The sequence below is a fragment of the Peromyscus californicus genome, unplaced genomic scaffold (assembly GCF_007827085.1).
Source record: "Peromyscus californicus insignis strain IS unplaced genomic scaffold, ASM782708v3 Scaffold_12__1_contigs__length_115047231, whole genome shotgun sequence".
NCBI classification, from domain to species: Eukaryota; Metazoa; Chordata; class Mammalia; order Rodentia; family Cricetidae; genus Peromyscus; species Peromyscus californicus.
Window position 1 is genome coordinate 99,427,978 of NW_026294413.1, and position 25,662 is coordinate 99,453,639.

The 25,662-nt window shown below is 36.9% G+C and overlaps 1 protein-coding gene and 1 pseudogene across 10 annotated transcripts in view; one reads left to right on the plus strand and one right to left on the minus strand.

The window, feature by feature from the left end:
- The window catches only part of Nrg3 (neuregulin 3), a 1,068,996-nt gene that overhangs the window by 1,012,413 nt on the left and 30,921 nt on the right, over positions 1-25,662 (minus strand). The gene's annotated exons all lie outside the window — the stretch shown is intronic.
- On the plus strand, positions 14,348-20,465 carry LOC128107803 (E3 ubiquitin-protein ligase KCMF1-like; annotated as a pseudogene).

Below are 25,662 nucleotides of genomic sequence, written 5' to 3' on the forward strand. Positions count from 1 at the left end.
AGGGTCAAACCTGAGTGCATACTAAGGTGAGATGACTCCTTGGGTTACAAAAGACCAACAGAAACATCAAGCATGACTTGAATCTTGGTGGTTACAGTTCTTGAAACCACTTAACATTAAGTAATTAAGGCAGATTGCAGGTTAAATCTAATCAAGAGGTCAGTGGTTACTCACCCCTATGTAATATGGTGGAGTCTATTGAAACTTCCTGCTTGGGGAACACACTGATGAGCAAGGATGGTGTCATGCTTTTCCTGAACAGGAAAATGGTGGGAAGCTCTGTGTTTGGGATCATTCAAAACCTGTTACCAGTGTGTCAACATTCAGCCATTCCTGAATTCTAACTTCTGTAATAAAACTGTAATCATGAGTGTGATGTTTTCCCTGAGTTCTGTGTTATTTCTCTGAATTGTGATGTAGGGTGTATATCTACAGATTCGTATTTACTTAGTTTAAAGTAAACAGTCTTACTCAGGACCATGACCTTTAACTTGAAGGGTATGTTTTATTGCAGATGGTTAATCTCCCTCTTGAGTCACAGCACAGTCCTCATTCAATCAGGCCAACTTCCCAACCTACTCAAGGTTCAGGAATGGCTTCATCATGTCACTGAAAGAAGATACATCTTGATCACCTACCTAGCAAAGGGAATGTGGGTTATAAAGCCCAGTCAGGCTGTGTAAACTGGTTGTGGATATTTTGGAAAAGGAGTTCATTCCAAACATTTTGTGCACTTATACTCCCATATCTCAACACATACATATGGGAATTGCAGCTACCTAGTATGTCTCTCAAAAGTAGCTGTTTTTGAATTCCTAAATGCTTGCTCCATGTCCATTTGGGAAGAACTGTATTTTTTTCTGGTTAGTTAGAAATGTGGATGAAGAGAGTAAATGGGTACAAAAACAAACCTAAATATTCCCTAGGGCATTTAGCCATTGCTGGCTAGAGTTCATAAGCACCATCATTTTAAGTATAGAGATTAGCAAAAAATATCAGTTTATGTTTTTGAACACTGTTACTTTCTGTAAATTTAAGAAAACCACTTCAAAATAATTTTTAAACAATTGGTTTATAAAAACCAAAGTTGTCCTTCATCCTATAGACATATTTTCCTTGCAATATCATTATTAACCCTTTCTGTGGAATCTTCTCAGAAAATTCCCAAAGTATTAATAACCACAAATACCAAAAGAGGGCAGGATTTTAAACCTTGTATATGAAATGTAAATGAAAGTAGTAAGTGTGCTTTTTATAAAAATCACCAAAATCTAAAACTACTGTTAATGATGTATATAGTCCACTTCTCTATGCTAGAATGTACTTACTGTAGCTACTCAATAATCCTCATTAAGATTATGTCTTATGCCTACTCATTATCCTTCTATTACTGGACATTTACTGTTGCAGAAAAACCTATGTCTTAAAAACTAGTTAAGTTCTTAGACTTGAAATGTTGAACAAATGGATATGATTTTTTTCTTAATTTTTGAGACAGGGTATACCTGTGTAGACCAGGCTTGTCTTGAACCCACAGAAACCTTCCCACCACAAGCTCCTAGAATGGGATTACAAGTCTATTCTTCCATTCCCTTGAATGAATTTTAAATATCAAATCCAAGCTGATTTTCAGAAAAGGAAATAGCTCTGACATGACCTGATCTCTCTATCCTGTGGACAGAGCAGTGTGATCCTGTTTACAGTTTGATAATATTTTGCAGACATTTCTCATAAGCCTTTAGGATGGAGTAGCAAAGGTGGGGAAGGGGGGATTTAGTATCTATTTGCTTTGTGTACTTTTATTCTTCAAATGTCAGAAGCCATACTAGATAAACTTTGATCCATTGCACATTTTAAAAACCACTGAACTCCTTACACTGTATTTGTATCCATGTTTGTAATATATGTGTGCAGGTGTGCATGCCCACGCACACACGTAAAACTCAGAGGAGAAAAGTAAGTATCCTTTTCTTTCACTATCCCCCTTATTCCCTCAAATAGGTGTTCACACTGTACCTGGACTTCTCCATTCATTAGCTAAGCTAGAAGTCAGTAAGCCCCAAGAATCCCTCCCCAGTCACCAGAACTGGGGTCATGGGCTTACTTGGTCATGTGTGGCTTTTTACATATATGCTGAAGATTCAAACCCAGGTCCTCATGCTTGCACAGCATATGTTCTTATTCATGGAGCCATGTCCCTGGACCAACAATCTATGTTAGTATAACTATTTCTTTCTTTCAAATGCTTTGCTTTAGTATCTCACAACTAAACTTGGTACTGAAACTTGCTGAGACCCAAACTTGACTGGGTTTAAAAGTGTGTCTGCTGTTGAATCACCTGGAAAACTCAGAACTGAGTAGAAAAGGGTTAGAGAAGAGAGAAGATTTAACTTAGATCCCTATAGTGAGAGTATTGTGTGAAAAATTTCCCAACCCTCAGTCAAGGTTACTAGATTGCAGATGTTAAATAAAAGGTCATTTCCTTTAAGAATAAATAAGGGAAGATTTACCTTATTAAGTGGCTAAGTGAAGACAAATACTTCGGAGCTTATATTGAGGTCATTAGTTAAGATCCACAGTATGTCCCGTATCTTTGTAGGTAGCTCCCCAGACCCCAGTGGATACCTGCTGGAATGGATAACACTGAATTCTCTATGCCCTATGGCTCTTTCTGCATGTGCATGCCAGTGATGAAAACCAACTCATAAAGTAGACAGAGGGAGATATTAACTAATAACAGAGTGAGTATACCATTTAAATAGTGTAATGGAAGTTGTGTAACTGCCGGCTTTCTCAAAGTGTCTCACTGTAGTGTACAGCCTGTGATGATGGAAAAGGAGTACCTGCATTAAGAGACGAAATGTATGAATTAACATGAGTATTATGGTGAGCAATGAAGCTACTAGGGACCTCCCTGATACCCATTATTTATTGCATTTGTAGTAAGTGGCTTAGTGCCCCTCATCTGGAGGACTCAAAGCTCAAGTGTTCAAAGAAGCTCAAGATTTCCCCACACAATACTTTAAGCCTCTCCCATTTTACATTTAGGCACAAAACACCATGTTATCACTTTCAGTTAGAGATCTAACAGTGAAAAGAGCACATTTTTTCCTTCTTATTGATAGATGGTTCATTCTTACCACAGATCTCAGCAAAAAACCTAAGATTTATTTTTCTTATTGAGAACTTTCACCTTTTCCTTTAATGGTAATAGTTCAGGACTGTTTTATAGAATCTTTGGGTTGCCCATATCACAACTTTGAATATTAGGCCTGCTATGAAATAAGATGAGTTTGGAACACCTGCACCCTGATTTCATAGCAGTCATTAGGATAGCTTGAGAGCTGATCAACAGTGTTTGTGCCTTGGACAAAAAGGACAGAGAGGAGTTTCAAATCCCCAATTCTTATAGATGTCACCATAGGAAGGCCATGAAAAATTTAAAACATGAATTGCTTCTATAACATTCCAGTTGAAATTTCTGAAGCATGGTTGACCACACATGTTTGAAACTGTAAAAAGCAAGACCATGGAAAGTAAAAACCAACCATGTAAATGGTAGCTGCCTCCTACTCCTTATGAAAATGCTTACACCATTAGCAAGTGAGTCATTCAGTCCTAAATATGTTTAATCCAACTTTCCATGACTCACTCACAGGTACTTACTGAGCACTCGCTGTGTTACATGTCACTATGTCACATACTTTCTGGAGACTTAGGATATAGTGAACAAAACAGTTAGAAAGTGCATCCAAGGTGGGAGAGAGATTTCAGCAGTTAGGAACACTTATTGCTTTTGCAGAGAAAGTTGGTTTATTTCCGAGCACATACATCACTGTCTATAACTCTAGTTGCAGGGAAATTTAATACATCTGGCCTCTGTGGGCACTGCATGTAGCACATGGTACACAGACATCTATGAAGGTAAAACACCCATACATATTATTTTTATTAATAAACAAATGCTCTGTGGTGCTAATAGTATAGGTGAAATGTAAAAAGCACAGACCACACAAACTCACTCACTCTCTTTCTCTCACAAACAGCACACACACACACACACACACACACACACACACACACACACACACACTCTAAATCACAGATACACACACATTAAATCAATAGTTGAAATCACAAACACCAAAAATACTACATACTGGTGAGTGATTGGGTAACTATCTTTGCTAGTATTAATATTAAATGGTATAGCCTTTTGGAACATTGTTTGTCACAGGTATTAAACATGCTATTACCAACTAAAACAGCATTTTTGCTTTGTCATATCTACTCAGATGACTTAAAATTTATGGATATATGCAAACATGCCTATAAATGTGTATGCCTGATTTATTCTTAACTACCTAAAAACTTAATGATCCAAGGTGTCTGTTTTTAAAAGTTGTGATATATCCATCTAATGAAATGTTACATATCATTGGAAACAAGTCATAAAAAGTTACATCAGGACCCTAAAAACACATTGCTAAGCAAAATAAGCAAGGCTGAAAAGTGTGCATATTGTAAGACTCCAATATTTTAGGAAATGCACAGTTGTAAAGCTAGGCTAGTGGCTTCTGAGATTGGCAATGTAAGAGAGGGAATAATGGGTGAAAAGCTGCATTTCCTCATTGTTTTCCTGTCAATATAAAGCTGCTCTAAAGCAAAGTCTTTCTATGACAATACATACATACAATACTAATGAAAAATACAAAACCAAGTCATTTCTATATATTCTTAAAGCATGTTATTTCTCAACAGGTCGTAAATCAAAATATATCATTTTTAGTATGTAAGGTGGTCAGAACAGTTAATATTCACATTAAATATTCATAGTAAATGCTCACTTCGATAACAATTGGTTAGTTTGCAGTGAGCATGTATTAATTTTAACACACTTGCCCTGAAATCTTCAGATGTAGAGGTTTAGACTCTGATCACTCTCCTTTACATGAAATATGAAATTTCAACGGATTGAATATTAATAGTTCAGTCCATACATACAAATGGATAGATGGCCATTATGTTTCTAAGAAATTCTTTTTGTTGTTGTTGTTTTGAGACAGGGTTTCTCTGTGTAGCTTTGGTGCCTTTCCTGGAACTCATTCTGTAGCCCAGGCTGGTCTCTAACTCACAGAGATCCGCCTGGCTATGCCTCCCGAGTGCTGGAATAAAAGGCGTGTACCACCACTGCCCAGCTCTATTTCTAAGAAATTCTTAATCTACTCCTTGGCTTATGTTCTGGGTGAAATTAGACACATATAAAAGATCATGTTCTTTTCTTCCATACTCCATAAAAAGAACTGCCAGTGACCCCAAATTCTCCAATAATTTATTTTTGTCTCTTTGTAACAACAATGACTCAAGCCTCAGTTACAATGTCTTTAGTTAGTTCTGTTTGAAGGCATTATATTAAAATATGGTTGCCCCAGAAGTGCTTTAAGACCCAGAGCATGTGGGGTGTTCTTTCTCATTGTCTTGTTGAGTCTTCAAAATCCTTCTGCCAGGTAAGTACTATTATTTCCTTCCCGTGTTCACAGAACTAGAGAGTAAACCATCTCACCTAGGGCCACATGACTAGTAGAAGGCAGAGCCTGGGTATATGTAATGTTTAAACTTGAGCCTCTGCAACTTCCAGGATCCCACTTGTCATATACTTTGAGACCAGTTTATTTTGTCTACTTATGAATTTAATTCCATAATTAATCCTGGAAGAGACAATTAATGAATAAGAATGTCCTGGAAGAGACAATTGATGAATAAGAATGTCTCGTGGAAAAATTTGAAAGCAAACAATAAATCTAAGACAAAATGGGATGCTTAATTATTTACTTGCTATATTATATAATTCCTTTATATCTATTAACATTAGTAGGATCATTTAATGAAAGTAAAAAAAAATCTATTTGTATAAAAAGGCTTCAGTAATTTAGGTCAATATTCACTAGCAATATAGGAAAGAACTTGATATACTGTGTTTTGAAGCAGTAGTCTGACCCTTACTTTTATAGATGTTCTTTAAATAGTCATAGAATTATAAGCAACAGTACTTGCACCCCAGTCTTCTTCGCTGTGTCAGTTTTTCCTGTAGCTGAATGTGGTCCTTCTGCAGACACCTCTCTGACAGTCACTGTCATTTTGGCTTCCTCACCATTCAGGGAACAGCTACATAAAAGAACCATCACCTCTCCCTGATGTTTAATCAGGGCTCAGCATGCCCAGGTCCTTTTATGAAAGCTCCCTGGCAGGAAATCAAAGCTCCTTTCTTCAAAAACAATAAAACATGAAACAGAGGGATCCATCTGTCAATCAAGATAGATTTCTCTTTTTCACAAAAAGAAAGGTCCCTCCAAGAATGAAAAGCTTTCACACTAATTAATATCCATTAAAGTTCCCACCAGTTTAAAGGCTTGACCAAAGTCAAGAATTACCCAGCTAATTCAAATCCAGGAGGTACTTTTCCATTATACTCATGAAATGACAAGAGAAAGTACTTCTCCCAGAAAAGAACAGGACAGTTAATTAGAATTTGCACTTTCTATTTGCATGAACAACTTCAGTATGCTGGCTCTTGAATTTTTTACTGGAATATGATATTGTAATCAATTATTCAGAATCAAATATAAATCTCTAACCATTTATAGTTTACTCCCATGACATGGTATGTATTTTTTGTCCTAGAAACACAAAAGATGTGTCCTTACTTCTAAACATGTTCATATAATTCCAACCACTGAGTGGGATTCCATAACTACATATTAGTCTACACATAATAAAGACAGTTAAACTAGATAAAGATGCCTTCTATCTTTGTTTCTGGACCCCTTTATATAATGTTTCACTCTTGATTGTCTAGTCCATGTAGCAGATAGTTAAGACAAGGTTGTATATCTTTCATATATCTTTAACCATTCTGATATTGGCCAATACAAGTGGTAATACCAATTAACTAAGTGTAACTGCAGGGGAGAGCGCTTCTTATGGAGCCTTGCAGGACAGAGAAGAAGTATTAACAGTGGCTAAAATGATATCTTTCTTAAAATAGTGAAGAATCAAACCCATGGACTACAGGATTGAAAAGAAGCCAGATAAAGTTTAAAACATCTTTATTCTCTTTAGACTTTTGATGCTTTTCCTGAACTAAATAAATGTCATTAGATCCCTCATAGGTCATATTCAACACATAGGTACCACACAATAGTAATTATTGAGTAAACTTAGTTAAATAACATTATGTGTCATATGGACTCTGGCCACCTTCCTTGACTGACAGGACAACTGTGATCCAAATAAATATTTCCAAAAAACCTGGACAAGATTTACAAATGATGAAGAAGTTTACAGACTTAAGTGATATGGTTCAAAGCCTCACAAAACCATGACGAAAAGTTTTTATAACTTATCTACATGCTATCTAAACCAAGCCCACAGAAGGGAAGATTTCTGGTGCTCCTACCTTTCGAAGCACTTGTTGGTATAGGGCACTAAAATTATAGATAGCTGGACATAGTGGCACAGACCTTTAATCTCAGCACTCAGGAAGCAGAAGCAGACAGATTTATGTGAGTTTGAGGTGAGCCTGCTCTACATAGCAAGTTCCAGGACAGCCGTGGCCACATTGAGAGACTCTGACTCAAAGAATTCAAAAGATGTAGCTAAACTCCAGAACGGATCTTGCAAAGCACTGAGTACAATTCAGAGGTAAGGAAAGAGGAAAGGCCTAGCTTGGTTGACAAATATCCTATATACAGTTTGGGATTTCAGATCACTATCTTTCTAAATTATTTTATAATGTTATCATTAAAAATAACACTAAGATAAAAGATGATGAATTGATTCAAATATGATCCAAAAGTAGTATCTGGTGTCTTGAAACAAATATTTATTTTTAAAACATGAATTAGAAAAGATGCATGCTGCTGGTGTAACTGCTAAAGAATGCTAGCTTATACTATCCACACAACTAAGAAACATGCCCTCTCTCTGTTATTCTCATTCCCAGATCTCCTTTCTCCCACTCACATACTAAATGATGATATGACCCTAAGTTACCTCCTACTACTTTTCTCCATAAATCCCACTGGGGTCTGACAGGCTTTACTGCAAATTTATCATGCATTCTCCATGCACTCAGCATCCATTCAACAGTAATTAGCACTTCTACTCAGGGTTTGAGACATACAATGAAACTGCTGGCGAACAGCCCCTTTGACAGCACACACACCCTATAAATATTCTCCTTGTGACTCCTGGGTGCCAGGACTCTGCTTACACTGCAGCTGAAGAAAATAACAAGGTGGGTTTGCAAATATGCAAACCTAATATAGTGCCATAAATATAACATCAGTCTGAACAAAATGTAACATGGCAGAGAAGGATAGAATACAGAGACAGAGGAGAGTTAGAGAAAAGCTAGAAGAAGGAAACATTTTGTGGGCATCCGGTATCTAGGAGAGGCTGAGTGCTTTTAGGAATCTGTCAGGCAGGGTAGAGACACTGTCTCTGGGGAGTATGGACAAACAAGGAGAGAACACAGAACAGCTGAGAGTCAACAAGGAGGATGGGCTCAGTACATAAAGACAGTCCACCCTGCCATATAAGAAATTCTGTTTGGTTGAAGAAGTGAAGTAAAGTAGTCATATACATAGATGGGTGATATGTTCAGAAATATGATTGATGGTGATCTCTAAAAGTCAAACTTCTACTGTAATTAAGGGGTAAAATAGGAATGTGCTATATGACACATGAGAAACTTGATACGGGGTGAACATGTAAGAAATACCAAAATGTCAGGATATCTCATAGCAAAATGTAAATTACACAAACTACAAGAGGCAGGAAAAAAGGTGAATAGGCTTGCAAACATGATGCACTCAATAGGCTCTTTCGTCACTAGAGAAATTATTGCAGAATGTGTTGTGCTATAGAGTGACCTAGCCCTATTCACTAAGCTTCAGATTGTTCTGCCTTCTCTCCTTCCATGCTATCCAAGAGAACATTTTCAAGCAAGACTTTGACACTTGTAATTCTTTAAGAAATAAAACTGAGGTTTTCAAACAGGATTTTAAGAATTATCATTCTAAAAATAAAGAGCTTATAGGTGAATCTAAATTCTTTTTCTTAATTTTTTATTAAGAATTTTTTATTCATTCTATATACCAACCACAGATCCCTCCTTCATCCCTCCTCCAGCTCCTCCCAAACCTTCCCCTTCCCCAGCCAACCCCCTAGTTCCTCCTCTGAAAAGGTATGGCTTCCCATGGGGAGTCAGCAAACATTCAGCTGATGCATGTCCAAGCACCTTCTCACTGCATCAAGACTGTGCAAGGTGTCCCACCATAGGCAATGGACTCCAAAAAGCCAGTTAATGCACTGGGGATAAATCCTATTCTCACTGTCAGGAGCCCTTCAAACAGACCAAGCTACACAACTGTCCCACCCATGCAGAGGATCCAGTTCAGATAATAAGAATTAACAATCACTGGTCATTTATATCCCTTAATACCAATGGACTCAATACACCTATAAAAAGACACAGGCTAACAGAATGGAAACGGAAAAAGGATCCATCCTTCTGCTGCATACAAAAAATACACCTCAACTTCAAAGACATACACTATCTCAGATTAAAAGGCTGGGAAAAGACTTTCCAATGAAATGGATGTAAATTCTTAACTCAAGAATGAAGAAAAGGATGGAATGGTTTTCAGTTTATGTAAGAAACCAGTATTAATTGATACCTAATCTGACCTCTTCAAAGACAAAAGATACAGAAGTAACATTAACTTTACCCTATAAGTATAAATATAAATCTTGAAACATTAAATCACAAAGAATCATGTAATAAAATAAAATGCAAAAGGAAATTTTGTTAAAAATGTAATTGCAAATCACAAGGGATTCTAAAGTATCTCATAGTTAAGTATAAAAAGCATGCACATATATTGTATATATTGTCTAATCTAATAAAGGAATGAAAGCCTTTTAAAATATTTCAACATTTATTTAACTTAACATATATAGTAAACTAACAACTATAGGTATTTTCTTTAATGGCATCCTGGACAATTTAGTACTTACAGTATTCCATTTACACAGAGAAGTAGAGTAAAGATAAAAAGAAACACTAAGAATGCAGTACAAAAGGGCTAATTATATGAACTAATTGTATGAAGGAAAGGTGCAAAATTTCCACAAAGATGAACAACTTTAATTAGAAGAAGTACAAATATTGCTATATCTCAAGAAAATTCCAGCTTACAGTCAGAATTTCATGGAAGTCAAGGCAGCAGGACCTTGACACAGCTAGTCTCTACATCCATAGTCATGAGCAGACAGAAATGAATGCATTCATACATGCTTATTTGCTTTCTTGTCCATGTTTATAGGTTTTTTTTCCCATTCTTATAACATTCAGACCCCTTTGTCTACATAATGGTGCCACACACAATGAACTTTTTTCCACACCAATTAACTTAATTAAGACATCCTTCATAGACATAACCATTGCCATTTGTTTAACTATGCAAAGATGTGTTGCATTTGTTTATGTTGTAGCATATTTGTTTAACTATGTCAAGATAAGTTGCACTTGTTTATGTAAAGATGTGTTGCTGTTTTACCTTGCCTGCCTAAGGCACCTAATTGGTCTAATAAAAAGCTGAACAGCCAATAGCAAGGGAGGGAGATAAAGGCATGACTTATAGGTAGGGGAGTAAGTAGAAGGAGAAATTTAGCCTTGAGGAGAAAGAAAAGGAGATGATAAGGAGATGCCAGGGGCCAGACAGACAGACACAGAGGAAGCAATAAAGTAGGACATACAGAACAAATGAAAGGTAAAAAGCCCTGAGGCAAAATGTAGATGAATAGAAACAGGTTAAATTAAGTTAAAAGAGGCAGCGGAGCAAGTCTAAGCTAAGGCCAAGCATACCTAATTAATAATAAGTGTCCATGTCTTTATTTGGGAGCTTTTTGGTGGCCCAAAGAAAATTCCAACTACACCACTCAGTGTAAATAGTCACACTTTAAGGCTCTCTCCCCAAATGATTCTCGGTTTTATTAAATCAATAATTTTAATTATAGCTAACCATAAAGTTACTAATCATGAGTAAATAGAAAATACAATATACTAGACGCATGTAAACAATCAAAATTGTACACTAAATACTACATCTCCATAAAAAGTACTTGGGGAGACATTAATTCTTAAATATAAAAGAATATGCAGTAACAAAAATAATGCAAGTCATAAATCATATGAGAATTAATAAGACTTCTTATGACAGGGAAAATACAAATACCAGGAGAACCTAGCCAAACAAAGCCATGTGATATTTATGGCAGAGATGGAGTCACTACTATCAATATGCACTGGAAACTATCTCCAATTAGATAATAAGGTGGAGTAATTCGAAAACAACACAGGTCAATATAAGCTCACAAAGCATAATTAAGAAAATATAAATAAATAACAAAAAAGTTAAACATAAGAAAAATAAAGCTCATTAGTAACTAAGTTAGTAGAAATTAGACTGATGATCTAATGGAATTCCATTTCCCTCTCATCAGAGGAGCAAGGCATTCACTTACTGACTGTTTGTTTGTTGTAGTAAGTATTGGCACTAACTTAGCAGAGTGTAGGGATTGGTGTACTCAAACATTCCCACCTGACATAGGTAATAACATCTCAGGGCAATTTGGATATATATTGAGAGATAAGTGATGTACATATAATTAGACCAAAAGACTTTATGGAAGAAATTATTCTAAAAGTTATTGTCATTGTATAAAAACGTTTAGCCACAAACCATCATACACTGTAAGACATTAGGAAAACATATGCAGAAATGAATGCAAAAATATGAATAGAACAAATTTCTCTTCATCCAAAAATTAAATAATTATTATTGGAATATGTATATGATAGTGAAAAGGTGTTCATAAACTATGAATTGAATAAAGCACATTATGGATGAAAAATCCTATGTCTTATAAAATATCATATATACTGATATTTAATATTATGCATATAATGTATTAAAATTTTGGAGTATATATAAAATAATATGGTTGTTAGCACTCTCGGCTTGGAATAAATACAGAACCTTTGAATTTCGTCTTATGCCAAATTAAAGAAGAAAGTGCTATTTGGGGAGAAAAGTAACAAAAGTCTACGGCAAGATAATGTCATAGACTACTTACTTTTTAAAGATAAGCAGTCCTATTTGTTAAGCTTGGATATGCTCTGATCCAAAGTCTGGTGGAATAAGACTAGAAGGTAAGACCCACATTGAGTGAGCTGAGATTATGGTGCCAGGGCCAGGAATGAATGCAAAAGGTACCACAGAAAGAGAATCAACTTCAATGAGTTTTGCCTTTGATCTGCTCAATTGAGGGGTGTTGGGGATGAGGGGGGCAACTTTAAGAGTCTACCTAAGCCGGGCGGTGGTGGCACACGCCTTTAATCCCAGCACTCGGGAGGCAGAGCCAGGCGGATCTCTGTGAGTTCGAGGCCAGCCTGGGCTACCAAGTGAGTTTCAGGAGAGGCGCAAAGCTACACAGAGAAACCCTGTCTCGAAAAACCAAAAAAAAAAAAAAAAGTAGCAGAAGAGTCTACCTAGTCTACTGTAGTAGACTATAGTAGTAGTAGATTACTGCAGGAGAGCAATCAAGAGACTATCTCTCATGAAACCCTCCTTTTCCCAGGGTAACCCCTGTCTAACTCTGTAAAACTGAAGCCAAATATCCCTTCCTTAAAGATGCATATACGTTAGGCCATACAACATTAGCTTCCTCTGTATTCTAACATAATCCAACTGTCATCTGGTGCTTGCTGTGCATTCTGCCTGGAGGCCTGCTTTAAAATACTCGTTTATTGTTATTATGATGGGACACCTCACAAAGTCTTGAGGCAGGAGGAGGGGCTTGGACCTCCCTCTACTAAATGTACCAGTCTCTGCTGACTCCCTATGAGAGGCCTTACCTTCTTGTAGGAGGGAATGGTGGGTGCATTGAGGGAGGGGGAGGCTGGAGAGGAGGGAGAAGGGAAGAGGGGGATTTTTGATTGGTATGTAAAATGAGTAAAAAAATCTTCTTAATAAAAAAAATTGGCCCTCAAACAGAATCCCTTGGTGGCACCTCTAGATCATCTTGTGGGCCTTTAAGGGATATAGATCCTCAGTCTTTTGGTGGTCTTGGTTTTGATATCTTAAATCTCTTCAACATCATATCTCACCTTATGCCACCTCATTGGAGGCATGTGGTATGTCAATAATTTGCAAAGTCTGTGTAAGCAATGAGCCAGATACATCTTAAGATACACTATTTGGGAAGATTACAGAGCCTTTGGGAGATGGAGCTTTATCGAAGGAAGTCCCTTACTGGAAGAGGGCTTTGAGGTTTTATAGCCTGACTCTACCTACTGTTTGCTCTCTGCTTCGGTGTGCAGGTGCACTGGGATTAGCCAGCTTCTTTCTCCTACTACTGTGCCTGTTGCCATGTCTGCCCCACCATGATGGACTCTATCCCCCCAAACTGTAAGCCAAAATAAATCCTAATTTCCCTTAAAATAAAAACGGTGTGTACTTCATCTATAATATGCACGTATACACAAATTCACATAATGTGTTTTTATTCAAAACCAGATATTAATCATTTGAAGCAATATCAAATTTGATGATGATAATGATGAAAACATCCAACCAACACTACTCTGAGTTCCTAATATATGGTGTACACTTAATTTGATGCACACATAAAATGTGTAACAATCAACCAGTTAGCATTTCCAAATAAATAACTTTGTAAGTATAGATTAGTATATAGTAATTGTACACATATGTGAAGACACTGTGATGTTTCAGTACCCATTTTCACTATGTTCTAAATGAATAAGGGTTATATTTCCATCTCCTTATCATTATTTTATGCTTGGAAGCCTTGTTCCTCTATAGTTTTCCATTAAATATTGAATATGTTGTGGTGAATCATAGTTCCTCCACTAAGCTACATAAAACATGATTGAATTCCTTCTGCTTGGGTCCTCATTATCAAACAGACTCTTTCCTTTTCCTCCCACATCCTCCAAGTTTTAGTAATCACTATTCTACATTCAGATAGACTTTATAACATCCACGTATAGCATCGGATAATATATACTTCATCTTTCTGTCTGTAATTTAACATAGTATCATTTAGTTCCATCCATTTCTATGCAAATTATTGGGTGCCATTCTTTTCTACATATGAATAGTATTCTATTCAGTCTATACTACATTCTCTTCACTCATTCAGCCATGAATGGACCTGGATGCAGTATCCCAGCTCTGTGAATAGTGAATTGTGAAAAATGCGACAACAAACATTGAAACAGAGGTATCGTTTTTTATTATCCAGATTCCATTTCCTCTGACTAAAGACTCGGATACAGGCTAGCTGGATCATGTAGCAGCTCTATTTTTAGTTTTTAAAGGAACTTCTGTAATGGTCTCATAATGGCTACACTAATCCATATTCTCAGCAATAATGTGCAAAGGTTCCCTGTTCTCTGCATCCCTGTCTGCATCAGTTATTGTTTGTCCCTTTGGTAACAGATATTCTAACTGAGATGTGGTCATACCTCTTTGTGGTTTTAATTTGTATTTTGACACTACAGAAGACTAATAAAACTGAGCATTTTATTTTCATAAATGTATTGGCCTTCTGAGTATCCTCTTGGATTGTCCATTTGTGGCTGGATTATCTGGCTTTTATTGCTGTTATTTAGCTGTTTATATATTCTAAATATGTATTATTTGTCAGGTAAATGATTTGAGAAAAAAGTCTCCCATCTTGTAAACCATCCTTTCATTTTTTTTTTTAACTGTTTCTTCTGCCATGTACAATCATTTACTTTGCTTTGGTTATTTATGTTTTTGGCATCTTATAAAACAAAATCAAACAAACAAAAGCATTGTCTATACTGATGACTTGAACTGCTTACCATATGATTTCATTTAATAATTTCCTAATTTCTGGTCTTACATGATGTCTTTCATCCACTTTGAGTAACTTTTGTAGGGGGTAAGTATGATTTTTATAAATCAATAACAAATACAGAGAAAGAAATCATGGAAGGGATCTCATTCACAACCACTAAAAAATAATCTAGGAATAAATTTACCAAGGAAGTAAGAGACCTCTACCATGAAAATCACAAAGCACTAATAACAGAAATTCACGAGAACTCAAAGAAATGGAAAGGCCTCCCATGATCATAGACTAGAAACATTAACACTGTTAAAATGTTTGTGTTGCCTGAAAGATTTATAAACATGATGAAATTCTTATGAAAATACCAAAGATGGCCTCCCCTCTCCCTTGACCACCCTGCCTTGGGATAAAACCTAGACAGTGCAGGAAGCCAACTGTGGGGGCACATTGCTGCCAGGAGCCAAGGTGTGGTCATAACACCAATGTCAGGACTAGGATGTACCGACATGAAGGTGTTAGCTGTGATTTATATTTCAATGAAAATTGTTGAGGTCACAGAAATAAGTGTTTAATTTGCTATGATTATGGATCTTTTTGTATCTTATGAAACTGAGGCAACAACAAAGTATACAACTGTCCGCCTAACACAAGGGTAGATTTTAATTTCAACTTTGGTGGGGAAGCTTTCTCTGTAGAGCAGCCACAGTCTTTCACCTGTTCCTATTGTGGCTACATCTCCTCAAGAACATGTTACTTCTGAACATACAGAAACATCAACAGAAGTAATTAGTTCAATATGTGCAGCATTACCTGGAGACAATTCTAATCATGTCAAAGATGACTTTGCAGTTCATCTGACCATTGAACACTGAGATCATAGAGATTTAGATGAATCTAGTGGTGTTTGAGATATTCTTAAAATGTTTCACCCTGATTGGGAATTAGAAGGACCTCATGCTGATAGGTGAAGCATGTACTTTACGAGCAGTTCTATTGGTGGATCTCTTCTTTTCAGAATTCATACTCTAAGCAATAGAGAAGCCATGGGTACTATAGCTGTTATCTCAGTTATGAGGAATGAGATGTTCTTCAGTGGGAAAGCTTAACTGCTTGGGCTTTTCCACTTCGCAGTTGCAACAATTGCAGATGCAGATGCAACTCTAGCAGCACCATGCACAGGCAGCACAGCAACAACTAGAGATAGCTCACAACACAAGGGCACACTAACACCATGACAGTCACACAATCCACAGCCACAGCCAGCACATAAAACAGCCAGCACATAAAACTGCCAGCGGGATCCCCAGATCTCTCAGTTCCTTTTAACAAGGTGAAATGACCCCCAGAGGTCTGAAGCAGAGCAGCAGCCCATGGAAAGTGAGATTGCAGATCACAGCCTGTTCATCTAGGAGTTCCTTATGTCCACGTTAGTGAATTAAAAGAGCTCGTCCTCAGATAAGGATGAACAGAGGGAGATGGCACATTTGAGTAAAATGAGCTGTATAGATATATACCTTTAGATAGTACTTTAGAAAACCTACATTTAAAAAAGATTAATAAAGGAAAAGTGCCTCCACACCTCCTCTTTGATGACTTCCCCAGTCACAGACAATGTCCTCTGTGCTGTATTTGCCAATTAAAGGTAACAACAGCTATCCTGGGTTTGTTTGGTGATTGCAATTTCAAGTCTGTCACTCTTGTTACATTGTGTACATATATATATATATATATATATATATATATATATATATATATATATAGAGAGAGAGAGAGAGAGAGAGAGAGAGAGACATATATAGACACATATATATGATAATCATTTCTACTTATCTAATTTTACTTCTAGCAGGTAAATGTAGGTAGGATGGAAAAGTGATCTCTACTTCCTGCACCTTGACATGCAAAAGGCTCCCTAATATTCCACATTCAAACTGAAGAGGAAAATTGAAATCTCAAATAAAGCTGCTTTGTGTATGTATGAATTAAAAACTGCTTGAATGTTTTACCTAACTACTGCATAAGGTTCTTTGTAGCATTCATGAGTTTCAGTGACCTTGTTATTTAAAAATTAAGTACAAGAAATAAAACTTTTTTATTTAAAGAATTTAAATAATAGAATTTAAAGAATAAAATTAAAAAATAAAAATAAAAAACAAAGCCCAAAGTTTCTCCAACATTGTTCAATGAACCCAGGGCAGAGTAGCTTTTGAATAGTATTTGCCTGACTACTCACCCGTATACATGTGCCTCCTATGCACAAAGTCAGCTCTGCACTGGACCCTGAGGGTCTTGGCCAGTATGGTGTTCTGTGTGACTGTCCTGTCATTCTTTAACCATCTTGCCCATGAGGAGCCCAGCCTGTCTCTAACTTAGTAATAGAAGACATACCAGTAAAGGCAGAATCTGCTGCAGGGCACCTTTGTGCCCTTAAAACAAATCCTGCTTTTGTTTGTTGGAAGGTTTTACTTTTTGTGGTTGTTTAATTTTTTTATTGTTAAACATGCCATTCAGGTATAGGTTAATTTTCTTTATTCACTGTTCATCAAAGCTAACATGAATTATGTTGTCTTGTTTTTTAAAATCTCACATTTTCATTAATAAAAAGGAAAATACCAAAGGTGTTCTTCATAAACCTAGAAGAAAACAATCCTATAGTTTATATGAAAGCAAAAAGTGATCTAAAATAGCCAACGCAGTCTCAGGATAAAAGAACAAATCCAGAGCCATCATTATTCACATTAAAGGGTGACAGTAATTATATCAGCATGATACTGGAATAAGAGAGCCAACATATGGACCAATGGAACAGGACTAGAAATAAATCTACACTTTCATGGCAAATGCACTCCGAGCAAAAATGCTATAAACAAGCTAACAAGGAAGGACAGTGTCTCCAATAAATGTTGCTGGGGCAACAGCATATCCACACCCACAAGACTAACCTTGACCCCTGTATCTTACCCTACACCCAAATCCACATTTCTTCTTATCCCTGAAGCACATTATATTTCCTAGAAAGTGTTCTTCCTTTGAAGGTTTTGGCTAAGTTCTTTTCAGACAATTCCTCAGCTGATCTCAAAAAATGATTCAACAGATTCCTGTTTGATAAAAAAAAAGAGCTATTTTTTTTGCATTTACTGCCCCCTCAAAGCAACAATTGGAACAGGACAGCTCTGTAATATAACTGAACCAAAGCAAAGTTTATATGATGTGCTTAAATGTATGTTTATATGTATGCTTCAGTAATAACATAACAATAGTTAGTGCAGTGAAATAAGTCAAAGGGCACTGGTACTAAATAAGTACCACATAAGTAAGTACTAAATGCATCCCAAACTTCTTTGACAGGTGAAATATAATCATTACATTCACATGCTCATTAGTGACATGCCAATGCATAAAAAGAAGTCCAAAGATATGGACACAGTCAATGAAACTAAATGCAGCAGGTAAAAATACCAAAGAAAATTAATAACACACTATGAGTAAGACCAAAGGATACAAATCTCCTGGCAGTTCATGCCTGGCTACAGTGCTTCCTATGCATTTTAAATAATTTCCTAATGAAATCAAAGAGAGGGGATAAGCACTCCTCTTACAAGGACTGTGATGATTAAGATGGGACACCTTTATGTATCATCATTCACTTCTAATGCATAGCCTGAGGAAAACCATTTACAAGCAGAAAAATCCAGAAAACAGGATTAATGGGGGTGGTGTCTTATACATTTTTTGCATGTAATCCAAAATAGATTAGAGAGTGCTTGACATGAGGATCCTGAAATGCTGTCACACATTACATTAGTGTTTCATCTGCCTTTATGATAGAAGGAAAACCCAACTGAATAACATCAACACCAAAATTGAAGTGAACAGAAGAGGGGGAAGGGCCACAGTCCTTCAAATCAAACATTGGAAAACTGTACACCTTGACCTAACTATCAAGAACCAGTCCAAATACAGCAAACGTAAAGTCAGATGGCAAAAGCCACATATATTCCAGTGCAAAGCTCTCTTTCATCATCAACCCATAGTTTTCCTTTGAACTCAGCATCTATCACTTGGCAACTTTTCTCTAAAACACATTCAAAAAAGAAGAAAGTAAACATGTCCCTGTTTCCTGAAACATTAGTTATGGAAACACATTATCCTCCCCAAAGCTGATAAGAACTGGTTTCTGCAATGCCCAATGCTCTCAGATACAGCTTTAAGGCTGTGGGAAAAGATGTTTTCTAAAAATGTGTGAAGCTATTTCTGTGAAATCCTAGACAAACTGTACATGGTAGATGGTAAGCCTGTGCACGGGGAGCAAGAATACTTACCACCTCAAGCAGGTGATCATTTCAGTTGTCCATGTCCTTTTCCCCATCTCAAATAGTTGTGCATGGTTGCCTTCATAATTAAAGGGCCTTACCCAAAATCTATTCTCAAAATAATTCATTCAAATGGTTCTCTCATTCTGAAATGCACAGAAGTATTTTCTTTCCTCCTGTCATCCATCATTCCCCTAACTATCCATCTAACAATTCAGCTTAATCATAAGACACAAGGAAAGAGCCCTTGCAGCAGCTCCTTTGTTCTGAAGACACAGGAGTGGCTGTAGAGAAAAGCCAGATAAAACATGCTCACTGATAACGATAAACAGAGGAGGTTTATTATGCACCATGAGATGTGTAAACTGTTTATGGAGATCAAGGGAAGGAGATATGAATTTCAAATGAGGGTCTTGAAGTAGGAAACTCTTAATGTAAAGTGGATCTGAATTGGTTCTTGAATAAGTTAAATGATTTAAGTGTACTTAATAATTTAATTTCAATCTAACCTGGCAAAAATTAGACAACATATTATCAAGCTTCTCCATTAACCCGGATATGTTTACAATCTGTGGCTGGTTATTTATATTTTTAGCCATTATATTATCTAATTAGAAAAGCAGTATAAACTAAAAATGTAAGTTTTAGGATGGTCCAGAATTGTACCAAAGTTTTAGATTCCCCCAGGAAATATCAGCATGGGCCAGCATCCACATTCTTAATAGCACTACATTTCAAATTCTATCATTCATTAAATGAAGATGTTCATAGTCTCCACTTTGAGACTTTTTATGAAAATTGAAATTGAAAATGTATCAGAACATGAAATACCATGAGGAGACACCACTCAGCAGAAAGACAACACATTTTTACGTATCACCAGTCACTCAAGCAAGTCAGGAGATGCCCAAAAATGAGGTGCCTAAATACAAACACAAACCAAGGACTGTGGTTGGCATGATCTGCTCCTGGACCAAAGTATTTGCTCATAGTCATTTTTTTTCTGTACCTGACACCTAAATAGCACACTCTCACTTTCGTGGAAGTACCTTGAATTTACTAATTTTCTCCAATGGCCTATGTTGCTCTTATAGGGTGACTGTTAATTCTTTGTGGTGTTACTTAGAGCCCAACTTTGCCAATACTTATATTCCTTCCAGCCTGGAATTTGAAGTTGGATGAAGCTCTACCTCTAATGTGTCAAAACTCATATCCAGTTGTTTATATGACACATAGACCTTTAAAAAGTCACTTCCTTTATACTTCTTATTATTAGGATTCTTGCTTTTGACCAAATTTCAATCTATATGGCCACAGAGCTGAAACAATGAAAATGTGGAAAATGTTAGATATCCACTTAGTATTTACTGAGGGGAAAAGAAATAACCATTTCTCTAAGGGACAAACTAGAATAAAGTAGACTTCTACTGTCCATGGCTGTTAGGACAAGAGGCAAGAGGACACTTGACATGTGGTGAATCTGAATTCAGATAAACTCCAAATCTAAATTAAAGCTAGAATGATTACTGAAAACTCATAAAATATAAAGTATTCTAATCACACTTTTACATCGATTACATGTTGAAGTGATATTTTAATACAAATTTATACATATTTAATATATATAATATGATAGATAAACTGCTGAAATAAACTTGTTCATGTAATTTACATATGGCTCCTGGTCTACCAATGGGTGGAATTGCTCACCTTGCTGGACAGATAAGAGCTCCCTGTCCTGGACAAGAGAAATATGAATTTCCTAAATCATTAAGCTCCCCTGATTTGTGACTCATCCAAGTTCAGAGACATTGTGAAGATTACCATGAGACCTTCCTGTGTCATCAGAGACAGTGAAGCTGGGTCAGTGGGCAGACTCCCAAGAGCTCCCAGGAATCACTGGATAACTCCAGGTTCCCTAAGAGTTGATCCCAGCAAGAAGTTGTCTTGTCATTTTCTCCTGACCATTGATGGTGATCAATGAACACTCTTATGTTCAATAATGCCAAGTAGGTGCATATTGCAGAGGAGTTAGAAAAGAAAGAACAACCCCACAGCTGGACACAGAATATAATGGAATATTATTTGATGTTTTGGTTGTATTGTGGAAATATATAGCAAAGATGTATGCTGAGGTGGGTTGACTACCATAAAGAACATTTAAAATATGTTCTAATTGCTCCACACTTACATTAAGCATCTGCACATCCAAGAAGAAAGTCAGCACTTTTGCCAACTTGTAGGGCCTGGTCTCTCCAAGCCAGGAGCAGCCATGAGTAGAGATGCTTAGTATTCAACACTAAATATCAAGCACATTTAGCAGACAATAGGCCCTTGGAAGGGGAGGATAGAAAAGCAAATAGTCTCAGGTCTGATTGATATTTAAGACATGAAAAGACCTTTTTATGAAGGAATTGGACAACATATATCCCAGTGCTGCCTCAAAAAACCATAAATTTTATTAGCTAATTTTCAAAGGGAATAGTCCATTAATGAGGATGAGACCATTTTAATAAAATATAAATTACCCCAATGTAAGACACTTGCCCACAAGACCTTCAATAAAAACAAAACTGGGGCCTTCACAGGATATAACAATAATGAATCATAATAAAAATCAGCTGTGGGTATTTGTGTTCATAGTTTACTTTTATACTTAGTTTGAATCATAAGATAACCTACAAATTGCTTAAGGGAGACATCATTCTGTGCATGAGGGGGTAAAGCCAGAATTTATACCTAGTAAATAACCAAAGGAAGAGTCCAATTCAAGTCTCTAGAGAGCAATCTACACGCTTTAGAACAACCTCTGCATTCACTCTTAGGGTTCCCTATTTGCAGTAATTTTATTATTAAAGTTTCTAACAGAACACCCGAGCATGTTATGTGGGAATGGAAATGTGAAATGAGAATATAAAGTTGTATGAAAATGACTGTAAAAACGATTTAAAATGTAATTTTAAATACCTAAAGATGTTTTCATTAGAAAAGTAATATATGTCAATTATGAAAATATAAACAAGAATAGTTAAATTCCTTATATTTCATGAATCAGAAAGAATCTATCAATTTGTTAATAACTACTGAAATGCACACACAAGTGATATTTTATACAGGTAGCAGCCAGGACCTACAGAAGCCACCCTAGATAGTCTACCTACCACTGGCCACAGAAGCTGCAGATGTATGCTATTCATTTAAGGGAACCATCATATCTCACAGACTTTGAACTTCCTTTCCTAAAAGTGACAATATGGTTTAAACATCTTTTAAAGTATATATCCATTGAAATTGGAGGAACTGCGGTATCTGTCCTAAAAAAGCAGAGACTGAGGGTCACAGTGGCCTTGGTGCATTTGCTGACCATCTTCACTTAAGATGCTGGGAAGAAGTTACTATGTGAGACTAGGTGAGAAAGAGTAAGAAAAGCCTCACCTCCGCCTTATGAGCATAAACACTAGGACTATAATAGCATTTGGCTCTGCATGAGGACACCAGTCGATGGCACACCTCAGCTCATTATTCCAAAGATGGGGGGGTGGGGAAGAATTGCAGCTTCCACTGCTTTTTATTTGAAGCTCCATTACAGCTTCTGCTAAATTAACTTTTCTTAAGGAAGCCCTTGGTTACTCCATCAATGTACCTTGAATAAATCCAACCATAAAACTGATTAAAGATGGTGCCGTTTCCTGCATTGCTTCCCACATATTATCTGACCTTCCTCCCTGCAGCCCTTCTGGTAGAAAGGGCAATCATTTCCACTTTAAAGATTTGGAAATTAAGCCTTGGAGACATTAATTAGCTTGCATAAGTTTACACACCAGATTTATCTGACTCCGTTGCCAGGCTCTTAGTAACACATTCAACTGCCTTTAGAATATTGACCAGGGGAGGACAGACACAATATATCAAGTAAAATGAACACAGCTAGCCAAAAGGGGCCCCTGAAGGTCTGGTTCTGTCCAGCCTTCTATCTTATCATGCAAAGTCCCCTTAGCTTCGGGCACATGGTTCTTAAAGATGCAGGGGATCTTCGGTTCTCTCTCCACAGAAAGCCCTCATTCCTGCCCTGCCATCTGGTTTACCTGTAAATGGCCTTCCCCATTTGTAGTCTAACAAAAGCGCTCCACCTCAGCATGACAGCATTAAGGCCTTTTGTCAGAAAGCATATCCCTGGTCATCAACTGCTGAATATTCTCTTTGCTTAGCTCCATCATAGCATGAACAAATGAAGCAGGCTTTACAGCAATCAGTACAAATTTCTGGAAAGCATGACCTCAACAAATTAACAATCCAACTGTTTCTTAATAAATATAATTTTGGACTCTTTTTTTAATTTCTGCTTGCCTTCACTTTATAATCTTTGGTAATTAACATTTATGCCTACTATAGTACAGAGTACATTTCCTAAGCACAATGGCAATCCTAAAATAGGTAGTTATGATCCTTTTTAAAAAGAAAAGAATTTTTACTTAGGAAGATGTTTCTGTGTTTTTGTTTAGGTTCTTTCTGTATTCAGTGTCCAAAGTAATTCAGATTAACTGTGCTGCATCGCCCTTTATAGAATTGGAGGATTCATTTTGTTTTGGTTTCTTGTTTGTTTGGGGTTTTTTTGTTTTTGTTTTTGTTTTTGTTTTTTTGGTGAACAGGAAAGTTGGGAGGTGGAAAGCATGGTTTCAGACAGAAGTGCCCTTAGAAGAAACTGTCTTCCTGATAGTCTCATTGAAGAAGCAAGCTATGTGTCACAATAGAAAGGCCAGTGCAGACTATTACTTCAATCAAAAAACAGTAAAGGTGGGCGGGCTAGCACTTTCTCAGGTCCTGCCACAAGGGGCTGCAGAGGGTGTCATTTTCTGTGTAGCAGAAAGCATCTCTTGGCCAAGAGCTGGTCAAAATGAATGCTCTCTAGGGACTGGTGGTGCCTGAAGAGAGGGAGTCAGGGACAGGGATGATTGCTGGTGACCTGACGTGGTTTCTGCTATGGCAAGCTTTACTCTATACTAGTGCTTTAGCTAAAAATGTCACATGCTGTTTGCTCAAAAGTAAATGAATTCTCCTGTTGGCTAATTGACATGATTAGCAATGATTTGGCCAAATGCCAAAATGCCTCCTAATGCTTCTCTGATAAAAAACATAGTAGTAAGACTCAAAGCTGAAGCATTTGGCATGAACCAAATTGATAGGGCAGAAGTGACTATCATAATATTGGTAACTAAATAAAAGCATTTTTTTCTGGAAATAATATCTGCTGACACAAATCTTGATACATTCCAAGGATAAACTCCACTACCTGACGTGGTTTTACTTCAAGGGGAAGTTTTAGGAACACGTACTAAGTTTAAAAAGCTTGTCACAGTAATTTTTCTCAGCAGCTCCCTTGTGCAAGGAAGAAGCATCTGTGGTATTCATGACCAGTCAGATCTACAGCTCCAGGCTCCCAAACAGCTGCAATGGGGTTCCTATTTCCATGTGAGAGAACAAGAATTCTTAGCACTAAGTCATGTTTTAAAGCCATCCAAAGCAGAGTGTTTTGTGCTTTCACTAGGTTGTCTCTTATGTCTGTCTCTTAATAGTGACTTGGTTTCCTGAGGTATGTCTTCATTGAACATTGCTAAGTACTCAAGACTCTAGTCTTCAAGGGCCACATTGTTTTTACTACTAAAGTAACCTGGATATTTTGGCTTATCTCTGAACATCTTCCTGCTTTGGAGGTTTGTCTTTGCTGACTGCCAGAAGCTAAAGATGAGGAACAGGAGAACCAGTATTTTCCTTGCTGTCTAGTGGGAGAAGAGCAAGCATAGATAATGAAGTAGGGGACAGTCAATCATTTACAGATTATCACTTGCACCACCACCAAATGTTCCCCTGCAGGATACCAGTGTATATTTTGACCTTAAAAATGTTAATTGAAGAAGTCCTGTAGGAGGAAAAAAATAAATGATTCATTCACTCCACTAGCTAGGAGTTTAGAAATTTTTAGATTATCAGAATAAGCAAGTCTTAGTACACAAAGGTGCAAAGGTCACTCATTCAATATAGATTTTAAAGTAAAGGGAAAGAGACCCAATTTCAGACCAATGAACAACGTGAGGGCAGACATGGAACATTTCATTAACAAACAAAGCCAGTCAGTGGTGTCACATACTTTAATCTCAGTACTCGGGAGGCAGAGGCAGGTAGGTCTCTGTGAGTTCAAGGACAGCCCGATCTGCAGAGAGAGATTCAAGACAACAAAGGCTACACAACACAGTGAAACCCTGTCCTGAAAAACAAAACAAAAACCCACAAAAAAAGTATGGCAAGAAAAGGGAGGGCCAAGAAGTCAGCCTGGGATACAGTAGAGAGACACTAAAAACAAAGAAGGTAAAATGATGTTGTA